The sequence below is a fragment of the Lissotriton helveticus genome, chromosome 1_1 (assembly GCF_964261635.1).
Source record: "Lissotriton helveticus chromosome 1_1, aLisHel1.1, whole genome shotgun sequence".
Lineage (NCBI taxonomy): Eukaryota > Metazoa > Chordata > Amphibia > Caudata > Salamandridae > Lissotriton > Lissotriton helveticus.
The window spans coordinates 570,453,242-570,474,531 of record NC_136057.1 but is presented as its reverse complement, the minus strand read 5'-3'; the positions used below and the strand labels follow the sequence as shown (position 1 = coordinate 570,474,531).

Below are 21,290 nucleotides of genomic sequence, written 5' to 3'. Positions count from 1 at the left end.
CAAAGTAGACTCCGCATGCCTTTCAGTGGAGGCATTGGTAAATGCCCATGCAAATATGGCTGGCGGTGTCTGATAGACACCACCACCATATAAATCCTTTTCCGCCCCGCTCGCCTTGCGACCGGAGCGGAAAAGCGGTGGACGATCTTTCCGTCTGCCGCGGACCCCCCAGCCATGCTAATATGGCGGGGGGTCATTCCGGCACGGATGGCGGGCGAATCGCCAGCCTGGCAGGGCCGATCCGCCATCCTAATGGGGGCCAAAGTATTTATAAAAATATGGATTTAATATACTATATAGTATGTTACAGTATCTCCCACATGGAGACAGACACAAAGCACACAATACCTTAGCAAAGACATCACAGTAATTAGCACTAATACACAGTGGGCCCCAGAAGGGGACCAAACTATATACTTAGAAGGTAGTAGAAGAACCCCGACGTGAGTCAGGACAATGTTGAGAGGACGTAGAATTGCTGGGGACCCACAGAACCACCAAAGGTAAGTGGATAGGGACCCAAAGGAGAGTGTGTGCAGTGTGTGAACACAACCATGTGCTCCGTGCAAGTCTATGTGCAAGTCACAGTTGGAGTTTTTAAGATTAGGGACCCTTCCCACTGGACCCTGAAGAAACCCCATGGAAGAAAGAAGGTTAGAGAGCCACCCCACCCACGGATACCGAGGCACCCAAGTTACCTATCCCAGGAAAGCCGAGTGCACAGGTGTGAAGTGGTGTCGGAAAACGCAGTCGAACCCAATGGAGGACTTCAGGAATTTCTTTCTGTCGATGTATGCTTTTACAAACAATTATTTGCTTCTCCTCTTCATACTCTTTCATGAAAGAGTACAGCAAAACGTGCCCTGAGCATTGATATGTGACAGTTATATAAACTTTTATACTATGTTCAGAAATTATTTAACTTTGATTCTTATACACGTTTTTCAAAATAAAATGCATATATCTACGGACTGATGTTTGTACAGACATTTGCAAATAGTGGGGGGAAACTTTTTGCTGTTTGTTTGCAATCTACCTGCTTTTGTTCTCTTGTGTCACACCACAAAATGCCCATTTAAGGAGGGACAGAAAATGGTCTGCTATGTGAATATTCATTAGGCATTTTGCTACTTACGACTCCTTCTGATTGGCAATAAACACATAATGGGCCTCTGAAGTGCCGGTGACATCCATCCCAGTGTTTGCATTCTCAAATAGGATTTTTTTTTTAAAGCAGCTCATATCTTTTGAAGGGACGTGTTCTACTTTAAAAATAGGTGGTTCATAATTGAGAAGACATCAGTAAGTCAGCACACATAATCCCCAAAGTAGAATCTGCACCACATAAGCAGCTTCCCCTTTGGAATTCACAATTCAGGTGTCAGTTTTTGATCAATGGTGTGCTACCGCAATAGCAGTTACAAACCATTGAGACATGTCACTGTGAATTGTAATTATGACTTGATACTCCTTTCCCACTCCATCCAAATGTATAATTTGGAATGAGTCACAGAATTCCTATTGTAAGAATAAAAGATATTTACAGCTCACAAATGAATTCCGGTAAGTAGTAAAAAACCTTTTTGCAGACACAAACACTTTAGCAAACTACATGCTATGTGATTCCCAATGGCTTTGTAGATCAGACCTTAGTTCGAAATAAAGCAAATCAATTTCTATAACATTCTTTAGTAAAGTCATCCTTTCTCCCCTGATCACCCCCATTTTTTGACTGTTACTGGTGGTGCTCTGAAAGTGCCATGTGCTCTGCTAACCAGGGCCAGTGCCCTGTCCTTAAAAGTATATGATGTTTGGTATAATTATATTTGACCAAGATACCCTCCTCTAAGTCCTTAATATATATTAGTGGACTTAATGCACTTAAAGAGTGCATTGTTGTGGAGTCCAGTGTCATTTTAAAGCCAGCCCTGTGTTGGAGGCTGGTTTTAAAATAATACTGTGTCCAAATTCGACTTTGAAATTAAAAGTGCTTCCAAAGGGTAAAACTACCTTTTTGTTACATATGTCACCGCTATGGTCTGCCCTACCTGCCCCAAGGATAGGGTGCCTTGTTATAGAAAGTAGGTACATTATAACATATATTTTATATGCTCTGATGAAGGAAAACTGCCAAAGTTGTTTTTCTCCATTGTAGTGCTGTTATCTCCTTAGACTTTATTATAATAGTTACAATAAATCCAACAACTTGCCTAGAACTTAGTATCCTGAAGTTACCTGAAACAGCCCTGCAGCAGCCTCTTATGATTGGCCAGTCACTAGCAACCTGAGCCAAGCTGCTCCCTGATTAGGTGTGAAGAGTCCTGGGACTAAAATAATCGAGCCCTTTTGGTGGGAGGAGATTTTCTTACTGGGGAAGCCAGGGACAGGAAGGAGGCTGGGAAGATAAACTGAACTTCAAAGGTCGAAGGACAGATGTTACAGGACCCAGGACAGCCTCCACTTCCTTGATCCCCAGCCAGATGGGAGTCCCCCTAATTCCTCTAAATTGACCTAGAGCAACAATTGGTTTTGAATTTTATTTTGTACTAATATTAATGTTATTTTTAATTTATTTTTATTTTTTTGCATGTGATCCAAAACTCAGGATACCATGGAACTTAATATGGCTAGCCTACCCACACGCACAGTTGTAGAGCTCAGGGGGTTGAGTAGGGCTAGGAAATTACTATCTTCCATCAATACTAGGATGTCAGAGCTAGTAAAATCCCTTACAGTCTGGGCAGAGGCCCAGCTAGCAGGTTCAGCCTCTGAGACATAGAATGATTCAAAAGGGGGTGGTGATGGACAGAGTATCTGAATTAAGCAGAACACTCCTACCCAGTCAAAAGATCAGGGCTTGATCCATCACCGTTTTTTAGCTCACTGCACCATCCCAGTTCAGAACCTGGCTACATGCAAATTAGTCTGACCCTGGCCCAGTGCATCATGGGAACAGGGCAGACCAAACTACCAAGCCAATTCTTTACTGGAAAGGAAACAAGCTTCCGGGGACCGGTTTCTGGCATTACAGCCGTCTTCGGCCCGGCTTGCTTGAATCCTGATGGTGCAGTGAGCAAGGGACTCACATCTGAGCATACCCGTCCACACTTGTGGTGGCCAAAATGATTCAAAAGGGGGTGGTGATGGACAGAGTATCTGAATTAAGCAGAACACTCCTACTCCTACTGAGACATAGAAGGCTGCAGAGGTAGAAGCGGAGGGGGAGGAGTACCGCTTAGACTCCAGTGAGGTAACCAGGCCCTGCCTTGAGCTAGTGGGGGAGAGGATCTACCACAGGAGAAATAGGGCTGTCCCTCCTAGAGAGAGAACTTGAGGGCCAGTTAGCCTACATAGACCTAGAAGCAGAGATGTTGGCCCTGACCAAAAAGAAGTGGGCATTTGTGATTGCGGTGCTATTACTAGTTGTAGGTACCTACCTGCACTTACTTATAAACCACCTTCCAACACATACTAAAAGCTATTTCACTAAAAATGTAATTAATACGGCCAAAGATATCTAAATACAATTACATTGCATACCTTATGAACACAGTTATTACACAAAAAGCAAAAATCATAAATATAAAGGGATTAACACTCATACATTAGGTTCAGTCATCTGTTGCTGAGATGTATTAACAAGTTTGTTCATTAGAAATATGCCACTTATCAGAAATTGTCAAAGAAAGCATGAAGCTAGAAAAAAAGTTTTCTTTTGAGGCACCCATACATTATTATGTAGTTAGATTTTGAATTAGTTAATGAGATACACAGCTGGTTCCACGTTATTACAAAGGAAATAGTCAGGTCCTCACCCAAGAATCCCTTGAAAGGTCGAAAACAAGAGCTTAAACGCACTTTTGCTCGGGGTAAATCCAGGGCTGGGTATAAACCAGCCAAATGACAAAAAAAACTCAGTGTTACTCCTTCACCAATATTGTGTGGATTTTCAAAGAGCACATTTTGTGAACAGGGCAATAAAAGTGAACATATACATTACAATGGATGTATACACTACAAAACCCCCTTGTTATCTTAAGTATGCTAGAATGCACACAAAGCAAGTCCCCTTTGCCAATGGGCTTCTCTATCAAAAATGAATACTAAGGAATCTGATTACCACATTTATTAACAAAGAATTAACTGCATCTTCCCTGTACAGTCTTTCAAGAAAGAACGCAGAGAGTGTGTGCTGAGAACTGTCTAGTGATATTTATCTCCGCTTTTACAGTATGTTCAAGACGTGATGTGACTTCAGTTTCCATGCACAGGTTGTTTAAAGAAAGATGTTCAGCAATTTAACTCTAATCAGTGTAGAACAATTTCCAAAGCAGCAATAAAACTATGGGGCAGATTTACAAGCCCCTTGCGTCACTTTTGTGACGCAGCGGCGGGGTAAAAGTTGCAGCCCATTTACAACGTGATACATCTAGGGAGATGGGTCACGTTGTAAAGCCCTGCGTCACATTTTACGTGCGCCAGGTATAATGTATGCAGGGTAGGCATTCCCATGCAAAAAGCCATGTAAAACTGGCACAGTGAAATTTACAAGATTTCACTGCATCAAAATCCCTACGCCTGCTCAGACCAGGCGTAAGGGTTGAGGCAGGGCATTTTACATGGGCCTACCTAGGTTTTCTGGAGCATTGCTGCAGTTGTGTCACTTTTGTGGCAAACTCCAACAATGTGTCACTTTTCCTCCAACAGATGTGTCAGAATTTCTGACGGTCTGTAATTCCTTGCGCCATGGTGCACTGTATTGTAAATACAGCGCATCCATGGTGTTGCAAGGACATTTGGAGGTGACGCAAGGAAACTGATGCATCTATGCCTGATGCACCAGTTCCTTGTAAATCTACCCCAATGTCTTTAAAAACTGAGGGGCTTATTTATGAGCCCTTGCATGCCGGTGCGTCACTTTTTGTGATGCACCAGCGGCGTAAAAATGTAAAAATATTTACAAAGTGACGCATCTAGGTAGATGCGTCACTTTGTAAACCCCTGCGCCACATCATACCTGCGCCAGGTATAATGTATGCAGTATGGGTGTTCCCCGCATCCAAGCCTCGTAGAAGATTTCACGGCACCACTTCTAGGACACAAATGCGTCAATATCGACTGAAGCACACACATTTGAAATGGGACTTGCCCATGTGAAATGACCCATTGCTGGAGTTGCGTCACTTTAGTGACACACTCCAGTAATGCACCATTTTGCACTTACAGATATGTCCGAAATACTGATGTATCTATAACTCCTTGCAACATGATGCATCATACAGTAAATATGACGCATCCAGCACGACGCAAGGAGGGCGCAATGAAAAGTGATGCATCAGTGCTTTCAAGCAGCAATGCGTCACTTTTCATAAATGAGGCCCTGATTTATTAATATTATTGACAACGGAATACAGTCACATAGAACTACTTACAAACACCATTAAGGCGCCAGGCTCTAAAATCATATCTATAAGATAGTAACACTGGGAATTACATCATATGTAAAACTCTCCTGTTGAAACGTGTCACCAATCACTCTGCTCTTAGACACATTGGGCCTAATTTTTGAAAAGTGACGCATCACTGCGTGAAAGCAGTGATGCATCGCTTTTCTTTGTGCCCTCCTTGCAACATGCTGGATACGTCATATTTACTAAATTACGCATCATGTCGCAAGGAGTTACAGGTATGTCAGTAAATGTAAATCCAGTATTAGTAAAGCACACAGCTACCCGGAGCCATCCCGGCGCTGGGGGCTGTCGGGAAGATTAAGCGAGATATTGCCCAGAGTCAAATGGTGTTGGGCTGGCCTGCCGCCGGGGATTGCACCGTCCAGTGTCAGTCGCCCTGGCCGCAGCGCCACACCTCATACGTCAGTATTTCTGACGTATCTGTAGGCTCAAAAATGACGCATTGCTGGAGTGTGTCACAAAAGTGAAGCAGCTCCATCAATGGTCAAGTCCCATTTCAAATGTGCCTGCCTCAGTCTTACGCCTGCCTTGAGGCAGGCGTAAGATATTGACGCATTTGCATCCTAGTAGTGTCGCAGTGAAATCTCATAGATTTCACTGCGTCACTTCTACAAGGCTTACTTGCGTCAGAACGCCCACCCTGCATACATTATACCTGGCGCAGGTATAATGTTCCAAAGGGGTTTACAAAGTGAGGCATCTACCTAGATGTGTCACTTTGTAAATATGACGCAACATGGTACATTTTTTACCCTGCTGGTGCGTCACAAAAAGTGACGCACCAACGGTGCAAAAGTCAAGTAAGGGCTCATAAATAAGCCCTATTGTTCAAGCAAAACTGTTGGAAACATGAAAGTAAACAACAAAAAGGAATTTGTTTCTAAAAGCAGCTGAAGAATAGCTACGTGGTATTTGAAGTTAAATAATGGATGAAGAGAAGTCCTGTTGCTCACGTGCTCTCTTGACCCGGTATGCGGGCCCTCGGCCAAGAAGCCTCTTGAGTACACCAGACTGAACACACGTTCGTGTAGGATAATTACAAGACTTCATAAACGACACTCAGAAATAATACAAACCGCCTGACCATGCACCATTACTGCTTCAACCACAAACAGCACATTATAAACAAGGGAATGAGAACTGCCCACTGCTGCCGATAACTATGTAGACTACAAATACCGAATAACATAAATATACCGACAATAGGTTGCCAGGCTCAATATTTATCAGTTTGTAAAAAGAGCACAGATGCATTGTACTCACCGAACAGGTCCACTTTGCCACTGAGCCGCTCCACCATGAAATGATTTCCCAACATGAACAGCTCTCGGCCTCGTTTGACCTCCAGTCCATGGACAGACGGCCCCCATTCATTCAGGAAGAAGTAGCTACGCCCCGGCCCAAGAAACCAGCACACACGCCAAAACGTACTTGAATGCAGGACACGCTCTCTACAAGCCACCCAGAGGATGGGAAACAGCCAGTCCGAAACATTCAGTGATGGTGCTTAGATTCACAAACAGCAGTTTATAAATAAGGCAGTGATCAATATTCATTGCTTATGACGCATATATACAGAATAAAATATGTGATAGCGTGAGAAAGCATGCACACGTTTATTAAAGTCACTTATTCACATTTGACAAAAATAAACACTGAGTGCAGTTCACTTTTCCAATGAGCATTTCCGATAATTCAAGTAAACTGCTCAACATCCTTTTTAGGTGTGGCATGACAGTGCATTTGTGTGACATGTCTTTTGAAATTAATACGTAATGAAAAAAAAACAGGAATTGGCTAAGATAAAAGATTTCAGTCGTGAAATTCATTGGCTTTGCTTTCTTACCCCTAAATGACTTCACGAATGCATACTCATCCACGGTGGCTATCTTTGATTGGGATATCTTAAAAGAAGGCATATTGCATTCAAGGATGGTCGCAGCAGATTTCTATGAATCCGCAGTCCTCATCATTAAATGCATTTTGTTATATGTTTAGAAACCTTGGGGCAGACCTACAAAGAAGTGCCGCAGCGTGGCACGCAAGCCCTTTGGCTGCGCCACGCTGTGGCACTTCCCAAGCACAGGAATGCAACATATTTACAAGAATATGTTGCATCTCTGTGCTTCCCCCTGCACTGGCGCACAAACTGCAGCCATGCGCTGGCGCAAACACCCTTGCACCATGATGCAAGGATGCCTGCATCGAGGAGAGATTGTTTTTGTGCGGGAAGGGTCACCTTCCTGCACAAAAGCAATCACTATCGAAATTTTCCTCTTTCAGTGCGTGGTGTAGAATTCAGCACGCATTGAAATAGGAAAAACGAGGAGAAATGAAAATATTTCTTCTCTTTACGCCTCTAGGGTGGCGTAGCATTCAGACGCATCTCCAGATTTACGATTTTTGGTAAATCTGAAGAGGTTTCTTGTTCCATGGGTGTTGCGTGGGAACACCCACAGCAACACCCATGGACCACCCCTTCAACACAAAGTGCTGCGTGTCAAGGGGGCGTATTTACAAGGAGAGGAAAAGTCACGCAGGGTGGCTTTTCTACTCCTTGTAAATATGGAGGAGCCCCCTGCGACACCAGTACATCACGAAAAGTGACGCACTGGTGGCGCAGGGGAAATGAAAATCTGCCCCCTTATTTGAAGATGTCCTACGTGGATGTTATCAGAATTTGGGGCTTACAGGTTAGTCACAGCTCTAAAGCATGTGCACAATCTACTGGGCTTGAAGATTCCCTAGAAGACTACCCACTTTAGAAAGAAATAGAACTGCTTTTGTTTGGTCGGTCCACCTGCCCTCACGGAGTTTTTATAAGTGCAGACCTCCGTTTATGAAGACAGTGATTATAAGAGTTGCTAAACAGCCTGTGTGACGTCACTGGCAGAGGATGGTAGTCTAATCACCAAGTCTGCTATTGAGTAGTCACAGACTATAGGATCATTCTCCCCACCAACTATAATGATGGACACAGTGACAGCTCCCCTTCCCCCTCATAAATCTAAAACCTCACAAATGTCTAGAGACCATTTCGTTTACTGACAACAAGCATTGTGCAAGAACCCTCACCAATGAGCAAACTAGAACCCCAAAACATGAGAGATATTGGAGAAGAGTGCTGCTAGAGACTGGGGTACTCCTTCATAAATCAAGTCACCCCCACAAGCAAAGCAGGCCAACACTCAAACGATATTATAAAGCACATTTAATAAGACTTGTAGATTATAGATTCAAAGTATGTATGTCACATTTATAAATGGGGTGTATGAAATTATGCCTGTGTGAAATTTACCACTCGGACATGGATGGTGGACAATGTGTCATTTCAACATCAGTGGTGATGTTTTGCTCTTAAAGTAAATAAACAAAAGATGTAATTTCCTTGACGTGACTCAGTGTTTAGAATTTAGAGCTGCCCTGAGGTTCCAAAGGGGGCTCATTAGACGCTTCAAGCCCGGTTAGTGCTCCAGAAGGCAAAATACATTCTCTAACTGTCCCCCTCTGTCACTTAGTATGCATGGATTACAAGAATGTGTGATACTCTGGCTCTGGATGAGGACCCCCGGGACTTAGCGCTGGATCAGACTTCTTGCTGGCTCTAGGGTAGAAACCATCAACTAGACGAAATTAATGTCTCGCCATGTCACAAGAACGGGGTTCGGCAGACACTGGGTGTGCTTGTAAGCTTGGTTGGGTTAAGAAGTTCTGACTGGGCATCAGAGCAGATCTACAGATGGCTCAAGGGTGGAGGTCCTCAGATCTGGGCTCTGTTCTCAGGCTGGTCATGTCTCAAAGCACCCATGATGAGATCCCACAGGCCTGGAAAATCTCCTCTGCCTGGCTGGGTTACGAAACTCTGACTGGACCTTTAGACAAAGCTTCATCTGGACTCGGGGAAGAAGCTTCAATCTATCAAGCAGGATTTGTAAAGCACAGCTAAACACCCAACAGGCTAAACACCTATCTAGGCGCTTGCAGGTCCCATAGGCTAATTCGAACAGCCATGTCTTGAGAGTCTTTCAGGTTTTGGGAAGTGAGGTGATGGTCTGACATTGTGCGGGGATGAGGTCCAGAAAATGAGGGAAAAAGCAAGGAGAAAGTAGAGAAAATGAGTAAAGGCGAGCGAAAAGTAAGAAGGCATACAAAAATGGCAGAAAAAGCAAGCAGATAGCAGTGAGAATTGGGCAAAAGCAAGGGGAAGTCACACAAAACGAGGGAAAAGCAAGGACAATGCAGTGAAAATAAGGTATAAGCAAGGATAAGGCGCACAACAAATGGGGGAAAAGTAAGAAGATCTCAGTGAGTGTAAAGAGCATCCCACCCTCATCGCCATTGCCAAGAAGCGATGGAGTCAGAAATAAAAAATATAAGAGATTATTTTCAAGTCCCAGATAACGACGCACTAGTGCGCAGGAAAACACGTCCTTCCCCAAACAACTCCAACCACTTCTGCCCTTTTGTTCCAACTAATTACATAGGTGCATTCTACAGTGACAATAGGAAACTATAGTAACATATTGCATGAAGAAAACTTTATTGGGACAGGGAAGTGTACACACACCACACTGAGAACAAGGGAAACGCAAGGAGAAGGCACTCAAAAAAACAAGGGAAAAAAGCAAGGAGAATCCAGAGAAAACAACAGAAAAGGAGAAAGCAGTGGCAAAAAGGAAAAAGCAAAGGGAAGGCACACAAAAAATGGGGGGAATAACAAGGAGAAAGCAGTGAAAACCAGTGACAATCAAGGAGAAGGAGCACAACAAACTGGGAGAAAGCAAGGAGAGGACAGGATCAAGAGTGACGCAAAGCACGGGGAGAGCTGGGACTGGGACATGGGACCTAATCTAGGGAAGCTTCTGTTCTCTGGCCCACCCTGTCTCAAAGTGACAGGGACAGAGTCATGCAACTTAGGAGAGGTCTCCCCTCCTTGGCCAGCTTAATAGGTTCTGGCTGGGCCTGGGTCAGCGCTCTGACTGGCCCTGGGGTGACGGCCCACTGCCCTAGGCTCTGTTCTCTAACACTATGAGTTGTTTAGAACCCAGGAGAGGCTCCTACAGGCCCAGAGACGTCCATCCTGCCTAGCCAGGTTAAGAAGCTCTTACTTTGAGTCCCGGGTCAAAGCTCTGGCTGGTGTGTGGTTGGAAGCCTCTGGTCTTTACCTCTCTTCGCCTGCTTGTCATGCCACTTAGAGCTGGAGACAAGGAGCCACAGGCCTGGGAAGGTCTCTCTTGCTGTCTGGGTTAAGAAGCTCTGGTTGAGCCAGAGGTTAGAGCTTCGGTTGTCCCTGGGGTGGAAGATCCCTCCCTGTGCTCCCTTCTTCAGCTTGCCATGTCTTAAAGTGCCCAGGATGGGGTCCCACAGACTTGGGGAGGCCCCCCTGATTGGTTGGGTTAAATAGCTCTGACTGGGCCCCGGCTTAAAACTCTGGCTGAGTCAGGGGTGGAAGTCACTAGCCCTGTGCTCCAGAGGCTGCGGGCACAGGTACGTGGTGGGGCAGTGTGGCGGGGCATCACGCAGCTGGGGTGGGAGTTGACAGACGATGGAATAAGCATTATTTATTTATTTAATTATACCTATTCTGTCATCTGTCGAATTCACCCTCCCGCCCCACCCTACCTCGTTTACCTGTGCTGACCACCACTGCTGGGTTCCATTCTCCAGCCACTGTGTCTCACTGTGCCGCAACATCTCCACAGTCCTCCTCTATCTCCGTCTACCTGATTCGGGGTCTCCGATCTGTCATTCTCATCCCTGTGTTAGACAGTTGTCCTCTTCTGCACTTCATGAAGAACTTCATTTTGCTATCTAAATATTGATCACTGATCTGCATCAGTGATCACAGAACAGGACTCCAGACACATGAAGGAATAAAGTTCTGGTTCTGGTATCATGTATGACGATGTAGCCTCAGTATAGAGTCCAGTACCTATGTTAATGCGCCTATTGTGTTTAATGTGAATACATTTAACCTGATGTTTCTCCGAGAGAGAGTTTGATTTTCAGACGGTGCAGCCCGAAAACAGTGAGCAACGTTTGTCTCTTTTTGTTTCTGAGCTGAGCGGTCTCAAATAATGCCCAACCCTGGAAAAATATCAGTTCGAATGGATTTACTTTCCATACTCCAGGTGCATGAGAACAAGCACTGGGTTCAACGCTGAGCCTGTGCAGTACTTCCTTATACAACCCCTGTGCTCTGGTGACAGTGCCCTTAATGTGCATCAGCTGCAACAAGAGAATACAACAGGCACATGGAAAGGCTACTTTAGCATTAATCACATTGGACCAGTGTGCTATCCTGAATGATTTGCTCCGGGATGAAATAACTACCACTTCTCAACCCACAGACATCTTCAAAACCATCCTAAGGAAACGGTTGGTAAAATATAGGGGCCTCATTTATGAGAAGTGACGCATCGCTGCGTGAAAGCAGCGATGCGTCACTTCTCAGTGCGCACTCCTTGCGACATGATTGATGCGTCATATTTATGATATGACGCATCATGTCGCAAGGAGTTACAGATACGTCAGTATTTCTGACGTATCTGTAAGCGCAAAAGAGACACATTGTTGGAGTGTGTCACAAAAGTGACGCAACTCCAGCAATGTGTCCTTTCACATGGGGTTTGGGCCTGCGTCAGTCTTACGCCTGCTGTGAGGCAGGCGTAAGAAATTGACGCATTTGTGTCCTAGAAGTGGCGCAGTGAAATCTTATAGATTTCACTGTGTCACTTCTATGACCCTTTCTTGCGTCAGAATGCCCCCCCTGCATACATTATACCTGGTGTAGGTATAATGTGGCGCAGGGGTTTACAAAGTGACGCATCTACCTAGATGCGTCACTTTGTAAATATGGTGCAACAAGGCACATTTTTTTCGCTGCTGGTGCGTCACAAAAAGTGACGCACCGGCGGCGTAAAATTGATGCATGGCCCCAGAAGTCTCCTTTTCTCCCATTGCCCCTTAGTTTCTTTTTTGCCCCTGTTGCAATCCAATGTGTATGCAGCAGCAAGAGGGGCGCTGGTAGCCCTCGCTGCTTGCCTTTGCGAACAATCATGTATCTGACAGTCTATCTCAGGAAACAAAACCCCTGCATATTTTAATGTAATTTAATACGGTGGAAATAATGATGACTTCTTTGTAATGTGAATAGTTTCTTTCACTATTCATAGGAAAATGCATGCTCATGTTCACATCAGTGTGTTCTCAAAGCATCAATCAAAGCAGGAAACTCTGAATTTGAAATCATTTAAAAACTTTTTTAGGTCTGGCATTACAGGCCAGCCGTCACCAGACATAAGGGGCCCGATTCACAGAATGAACTTAAGACAAAATCCTAAACTTACTACAATTTGGTATTCACAGAATGCACTTACTACTATTTGGTATTCACAGAATGCACTTACTACTTTCGGGATGCACAGAATGACCTTACTACTTTCGGGATTCACAGAATGAACTTACTACTTTTGGGATTCACAGAATAGACTTACGACTACTAACTTTACGTCTGCCGCCGGGCCGTAATTTATGGCACGTAATCGTAATTTACGGCATTTTGCCGTAAATTACGATTACGGGGCGTAAATTACGATTACGGGCCGTAAATTACGATTAGGGGCCGTAAATTACGATTGCTGGCCGTTGGTCATGTTAGCCATGGGGAAACACCTGGCCAAGGTCCACCCATCCCCCAACATGGATCAGCTGACATACAGCAGCCAATGCCAGCCAACAGCTCCATTTTGCCATGGTGTATGCTGCCACTGCCTACCATTCCCCACCACGCTCCAGCTCAAGCCAATTAACACTAATTGACCAGTACCACAACACACATAAAAGCAGCATACAGTGAAGGGACAGGTTTGGCCACAGAGAGACTGTTACTACATCGCTTCCAGAGCCAGAGACCATGGAGATGCGAAGAAAAAAAAAATTCACAGCAGAGGAGACCACCATGCTTGTGGAATACATAGTAAGGCACCACACGCGCCTATATGGACTACCACCATACTGCACCAGTGGGGCACAGAAGCAAGAACTATGGCAGCAGATAGCCACTGCTGTCTCAGCCCTGGGGGTGGAGAAGCGAACTGTACAGGACATTAAAAAAAAGTGGCAGGACGAAAAGCAGAGGGTGAAGGAAAAGTACTCCAGGATAGAACTGAGCAGAGTCCTCCCTGCTGCATGCCCTGGACCCCGCATCTGGCTCACCCCACTGGAGGAGGATATCCTAACAACTATACACCCCCACTTGGTCCATGGGCTGCCTGTTAGTGACGTCCGCTACGTGGTACCAGGTAAGTGGAATGAAAAGAAAAAGTGCATGAAGAGATTGTCTGTGTTACACTGTCATAGTGATCATGGAAATTGTCCAAAGTGCATATAAATATATGGTTAGTCAGAGACTCATGTGTCACCCACTACGTAGCACCACAAGTCCCAGAATCCTTTGCATCAGAAAAGGCTCATACCCCCCCACCCTATTAAAACATGTGCACAGTACTGATGCCATACATACACAACACAGCTAATTCAATAACTGTACATATTGACTGAAAATGTGCAATGACAAATGGAAATTTAAAATTAAGTTAAATAAATAAATTAGCTAAAGACAAACATTAGCAGGGAAGCGCCAGTACCAATGTGACATGCAATTCAACCCTTGCGCAAACACGGATGTGTCGTGTGCATATGGTGGTGCACTGTGGTGCAGGGATAGACAGATGTGTGTTGAATCTGATGGTGTCTAGGGGGGGCTTTGCTGAAGTTGTGTCGCAAGAGCGTTGCAACTCCAACAATATCCATGCACTGCCCATACCTAACGTACTGTGCCACTCCTTACGTCTGCTTCAAGCAGGCGTAACGTTGCGTCGCAGCGGCCTCTGATAAGTGATACTGTGAAATCATGTAGATTACACTGACTCACTTGGACGCGGCATATCCCCAAGGAGTGCACACCCTGCCTACCTCCAAGCTGATGTTGCGCAGGGCCTCACAACATGACGATCACCATAGTAGTATCACGTTGCAAATAATCCTAAATGTGTTGTCTGTTGTACACCACCGTTGTGTCACAGAAGTGATGCAACAACAGTGTAAATTCTTTTTCTAGGAGGTTGTAAACCTGCCACAAAATCTCCAAAAAGTACTTCACCCTGTGCCAGCCTAAATCACAAAGCAGATGGTGAGAGTATCCTCTGATGTAAATATGTCCAACACATATCCTGTTGTCCAATTTCCACTCTGCCACGCCATTACATCCCCAACACACCACTGCTCCTACCTGCCCCGTCTGCGGCAGTTCCGCGCAATACTGTTATCACACAGAAGATATGGGAAAATCCCCGAAACGTTACACAAGCACATTTCCCATTTGTCAACTGTTCTTCTTCTCACCCATTGACACATCCAGCCAGAGCACAGACAACTGCAGTAGCAGAGGTCACCGTATCGCATATGAGGAATCGGCAACGTACCGAGGAAGGCATGTCAACCACACAAACTGGTAAGTCAAAGTGGACAGGAGATGGTCAAAATGCATACATCGTCAGAAGACGACAGAGGGACAAATAGTTCCCAGCTATGTAAGTCAACCATGTATGCTACATTTGCTGCATTACAATTGGAGTTGTCAATGGACATTCACCTTTAACATATGACATTTGTGAACAGCGAAAGACAAATCATAAAATGTCTTGGCTCATCATACCTTTGTAAATGTGGTGCACAACATGTATTACACCAACAGACCCAGAACGGGGAAAGCAATCCTGTAATCGAGGGCCACAACAAGTCAAAAGGGTGTACACACCATATTGTAATAGTGTTTGTAGACCTAATCAAGAAATAGTATTTGCACCGATACAGAAATTAAAACCAAACAGTGAGATACCAGTCTCTGTAGTATTGACAATGCATACACTGTCCAACTTCTAATCTGTCATACATACTTCATTCAGCACAGTCCACACAGCTGATCATGTACTGCGTACATTGGATGGATAATTTCCAGACATCAACAAAACACGATAGTGGACTTTACCTCTGGATTCGTAGGCATGTCATTGTGACATAGGTAGCATCAAGGTAGTGGGCCCAATCTAAGTTATATGTGGGATCACTCATTACATAATGTATGACACACTTCTGCAACGGTGGTGACCATGACTGCTTGTGCCCGTCCTGTGCCAGAAATTGAATGCATCACATGTGGCAGCAGGAATGTAAAGTTGCTTAACAAACTTATCATTGTAGGTACAATGTGGTCCTCCCAGAACTCCAGACGCCCACTGACTTCTGCTACTAGGTTGGACTTGACATCTGTCCAGGGACCACCTACTGCTCCGGTGCAGGGCCACGGTAAGTCAAGCTTGCTGAATGCTTATTAATTGTGCCTTTCACCTCCACCGTATGTGTTGTACAACACTGTTATCCTGCATCACAATATGCTCACATAGGGCATTTGAAGACATGGCCAATCATACCCTGGTGGCAAATGAGATGCTGACACAAAATGTATGCCAAGTGTGTGCACAATGGACATACAATAGAACAATGTGTCATAAGAAACGTCCACAACACAACAGGCTTGCAATTCAATGATATGCTAAATCCCTAGCAAAATTAACATGGTCAAATCAATATGAAATTGGTATGGCTGAGGCACACACTGGTGCCAGTTGTGTACCTGTGAGATGGGTGTAGGGGCTGCTAAGGTGAATCTTCATGCAGTTACACCTGCAAAATGATTTGGCTGAAGGGCAACAGGATAATCCAGTGCAGGTGGGAAGATTCAAAGCTTCTCAACTCATCTGCAATGTGTGATCTAAACCAAATGTTGTCTTCTGCTTGCCTCCCTTCTACCATATTCACATGTATAGGTGAGTGTATGAAATATGAGGTTTGGATGTCTGCTGCACAAGACACCATCTGTTGTCATGTAAGTAGTCCCATGATGTTGGAAATGGAGCATGGGAACAGAGAACACTCAAAGGATGGACATTAGTAATCTGTGTTCTCTCATTCAAAAATGAGCTGTGTGACCTCATGGGTAGGGAAGCACAAATGGGCAACATCAGGCCCCTGACAACTGCACATCTCACACATGAACTCCTTTCTGACTTGTCAACAGACAACATTACACCCATGAAAAAAGTCAGTCACAATGGTAAGGGTGAAATCAGTAACCTTCTCATACAAGTTCGTCAGTTGATGTGTCATCTTATTGATGTCAGTGCTGCATGGCTGTAAGCTAGCAAATGCTGCTTGTGAGCAGGTGCCCACATGTACAATGAGCTATACATGCTGCACATCGTCCTTGATTATCCACAAATGGCTAATGAGAATGTAATTTGATCTCATAGCTACAATCTGTTGTACTAAAATATGGACATGTATTTCTCATCACAGGTGCTGACAGGATGAGACCACTGCAGCGGACACTATCCCGGGGGATGCATGACATCCTGGCTGCAGCTGTGAAACTGTCGCGCACCTGTCCCTCAGGTAAATCAGGCATGAGGAGTGTCAACAGCTTAGATTACAAAGCCATAACAGAGATCGAGATCCCCTTCTACATGGAATCAACAGTTGTTGATTACAAAGTGAAATACAGACCAGGAGTGGCACATATGCATGTCTGTCATTTGGTGAGGCAGGTCGTTGAGAATGTTGTTTCTACCCTCTACAGCTATTTTTACAACAACTATGATGAGACAGGTGCAGCAGTATACACCAGGAGGGAACGCAAAGGGACAGAGTTGTGGCTGGAGCTGGTGAGTTTCCTAGTATCATGTAGATCTCCGTGTAACACCTCAGGGCTATGGTGTGAGTGGCCATTTGTGGTGGTACCCTAACCTGATCACATGATCCTCATCTGCTGATGCAAAGTGCAGTAAATACAACCCTGGTGTTGCTGCACATGTAATACCTAGTCAATCACTAATACAGTTGCAACCTCTGTGTTTCAGATAATGCTGAGGGAGAGGCTGACAGACCGACAACCAGTGCTGGCCGACGGGAAATCCGAGGGGAGAATACTCTGATCCTCCAGGCAGCAATGTCAGCTGCAACTCCCAAGAGGAGGAGGATCAAGATCAAGAGGACAATGACTTTGAGGAGGATGATTTCTATTGACTCCAGGGATGACAATACTGACTTCCCGGCCTCACATCCTCTGACAAGCAACGCCTGTCTGCCTCCTCTCAAACCATCAATAACACGGCATACATCAAACCATCCACGGATCCCACACATCCACTCACAGACATCACTCACTCACAGCCCTCACATCCGGGACCGACATGGTGGTTCCCCTACCCACTCTTCCCTACGCAGTGTATCCCTGCCATTCTCTCCAACAACTGTGGGAAGTACCAGCCCTGTTGTGGACCTGGTATGTTGTGTCCTGTTATATGTATGTTGTATGTATGTATGTATGTATGTATGTATGTATGTTGTATGTATGTTGTATGTATGTTGTGTCCTGTTGTGGACCCTGGGCACCCTACACCTGCCCACAGACTTCTACCTGCCACCCCCCCTGTTGTTGGACCTGCTCATCTCATCCCTGGCAGACACCAGCAGAGAGGGCCTGCACATGACGACGGTGGCCAGTGGGAGCAGGATTTCTTCCGACAGCAGGCAGATGTGAGGCAGGACATTCGGGCCATAGGGGCTACCCTGTCCGACATTTCTGGGTCCGTGCAGGACATGGCCCAATTCCCTCAGGTGGTGGACAGGGTGGGCCAAGCTTTGGATAGGATGGCTAGCACTTGGCAGGAAATGTCTAGAAATATGCGAGACCTGACATCCATCCAAAGGGAAGAGAGTGCAAGACACCATACCTTGGCCATGAAGATGATGGAGGGCATGGTGAGAGTGATCCAAAGTCTACCTTCACGGCCAACGCAGGGAGGGGAACAATCATGTCGGCCTGTAGGACAGCACATCCCCACACCTGTAACACCAACTGCACAGCACCACAGCCAAGGTACCCAAACACACCCGCACCCTGAACAGGCACGCCCACCACCCCCACTACCTGGCCAAACACCACAAACCTCTGGATTGTCACTCCCCCCACCCCCACTACCTGGCCAAACACCACCAACCATTGGACTGTCACTCCCACCACCCCCACTACCTACCCAAACACTACCAACCACTGGACTGTCACTCACACCACCCCCACTACCTGTCCAAACACTACCAACCACTGGACTGTCACTCCCACCACTCCCACTACCTGCCCAAACACTACCAACCACAGGGGGACACATTGACGGTGGTATGGGAAGGCACTTGGGAGATGAAAGACATAATGGCTGTGTTCAGGGACTGGACTTGGGTGCCGAGGTTGTCCATAGATCGGACTAGGTCCGTGTTCCGGGACTGGACTTGAGTGCCGAGGTTGTCCATTGATCGGACTAGGCGCGCTTGCATCGAGCGTATCTCCAGACACACCTGTAGCAAGATGCGAGCGTACATGTCAGGTTGACCCTCGACCATCCAACTCAAGTCCCCTGGCACAGCCACGGGAGGTACAGCACCGGCACTGGGGGGGGGGACACAGAAGGGATGTGGTGCCTCAGGTCCGGGTCGGATGGGTTCGGCTTGGCGGCTACGAGGAGGGGGACAGGTATCAGGGGATTGAGCTGAAGCCCCCGATGGCATGGGGGACTCTAGAGGTAGGGAGGGGCAGATGGCAGGCCCAGATTGAACGTTGGCCTGCCCCGGGGACACCTCTTTGTGACCCACTGGTGATGTATGTGTGGGTGAGTGGCCATCCCCCACATCATGGTCCGAGGTGTCCGGTCCTTCACCCCCCCTTCAATGTCCACAGCCTCCACCCGGGACATAGTACCAGTGTCGTGTTATTCTTCATCCTGGGTGGGTGAAACCCCCTGGCCTGCAGATGTTGAGGGCCCCTCCTCCTCCTCCTCTTTCTCCTCCTCCTCCTCCTCCTCCTCCTCCTCTCCTTCATCGCTGGTGGAAAGAGGGTTTAGCCGCCGCCGAACTGATGGTCTCCTTCTCCGGACTTGTTCCTGCGGATCTCCTGTCTCACCAGCCGTGCCTGCAGAAGTGTAAGCAAAATCCTGATGTGGTGGTTGTTCCATGCATGACGCTACACATACATAGAATAGCCTAGGTCCGAATTTGTTTGCCTCTGATCACACTGTATAGTTATCAGGGGCCGATTTACAACTTCTGGCGCATCTCCGCCAATCAGCAGAGGTGTGTCTGATGAGTTGCAACGCATCAGCCCACCCGTGCGTCACCCCTGATGGACCTCATGTACAAAGCGGCACACCGTGGCGCTTGGGTGGCAGATGTCTGATGCATCCCCGGTGGAATAGCCGGGTTTTGCTGGAGTGGCGTGGCAAGTGCGAACCCGCCTCCAGCAAGGCTCGGGGGTGCACGATCGCTAACATGCTGTGGCAATCCTTACACCTGCTTCAAGCAGGTGCGTAGATTTGACTCCGCTTGGCCCTAATAGTGACTGAGTGAAGTCTTGTAGTTTCATTCAGCCACTTTTAGGATGCGATCCTGCACCGTATGCGTCACGTTGTAATAATCCAGCAGCATGGCGCTTTGTGTGCTCCGCCGCTGCGTCACTAAAGTGACCCAATGTCGGTGCAAAGAGGCGCAGGTGCCTTTTTGATCTGCCCATCAGTCCTTATGGACTTAATGGTGGTTGGGAGCACACTGCCTCACAGTCCCAGCACAGTTTGCCCCTTTGCATCCGGGTAAATGCTGTTTACAGTACTAACTAACTCCTGAATCATCTGCGTTTGCTGGGAATGCTGCCAAGTTCCTCTCAGGTCACAGTAACACTCACAGCCACACAGCAAACCCAGATGATTTACTTTGCTCTCTGAAACTGCTGCTCTCTACTGATGAAGCGCTCATTCCAGGAACACGTGTCTAGAGATATACAGCAAAGTCAGCAGCAAATTTGGTGTATGACTCCAGATTATTCCAAAGTAAGTTTGAACTGTGTACTGCATTTACCAGGATGCAAAGGGACAAACCGTGCTGGGTCTGTGAGGCAGTGTGCTCCCAACCCCCATTCTGTCCATGCACTTACATTACATGTATGCACACTGTCATATACTGATTTGAGTTTGACATGGACATCTCATGTGTATTATTGTGGCTTGCGCAACTGCATTATCCAAACCTCAACCTTGGCATTGTTGTGATCTGTGTGTCGTGTCACTGCTGCATGTGCCAGTTCAACTACAAGTCCACCAGAGGAGAACATGAAGAGTCCAGATATAATAGATATTGGCCATTGAAATGGATTTGCAGCTATTTAACGTCTGGACAAGTGTCATCTGCTTTGTAGCATTGTATGGGACAAGACAAATGTGGGTCACACATCCATGTGGGGTCTGGAGTACTCCTCTAGCTATATTGTGTGTCTAGCCTTTTGATGTCCCCACACATCTTCGGACAATCCAGTGCCACATAGTGGCTTACTTGACTTACAAGGTAGTGCAGTACACCGCTGAACAGTGGTGGGCGGTTGTGACAGCTACCTGTACATGTAAAATGTCATATAGGCCACTGAGGGTGAGACGTCTGTCAGTGGACACACCTTGCCAACCTATGAAAACTTGTGAGTGATGCAAGGATCTCAAAATCTGTCTTGACTCCAATGCACATGATGATCTGTCTCAATTGGAACACAACGCTACAGGTGCAATGCTAATCACAACATCCAATCCCCTATGGCCTGCCATGTGCAGACTGGACAGTCTCTGTACCTTCGCTCATTCAATGCACACATCCGTTATGATTGACTTG

General features: G+C 46.2%; 1 protein-coding gene across 1 annotated transcript in view; it reads right to left on the bottom strand.

The window, feature by feature from the left end:
* The window catches only part of LOC144813884 (solute carrier organic anion transporter family member 1A2-like), a 1,119,068-nt gene extending 1,112,284 nt beyond the window's left edge, over positions 1 to 6,784 (bottom strand). The window contains exon 1 of the mRNA XM_078674060.1: positions 6,735 to 6,784. The gene's annotated coding sequence lies outside the window, so the exon portion shown is untranslated. The remainder of the gene's footprint in view (positions 1 to 6,734) is intronic.
* Positions 6,785 to 21,290: the final 14,506 nt, after the last annotated feature.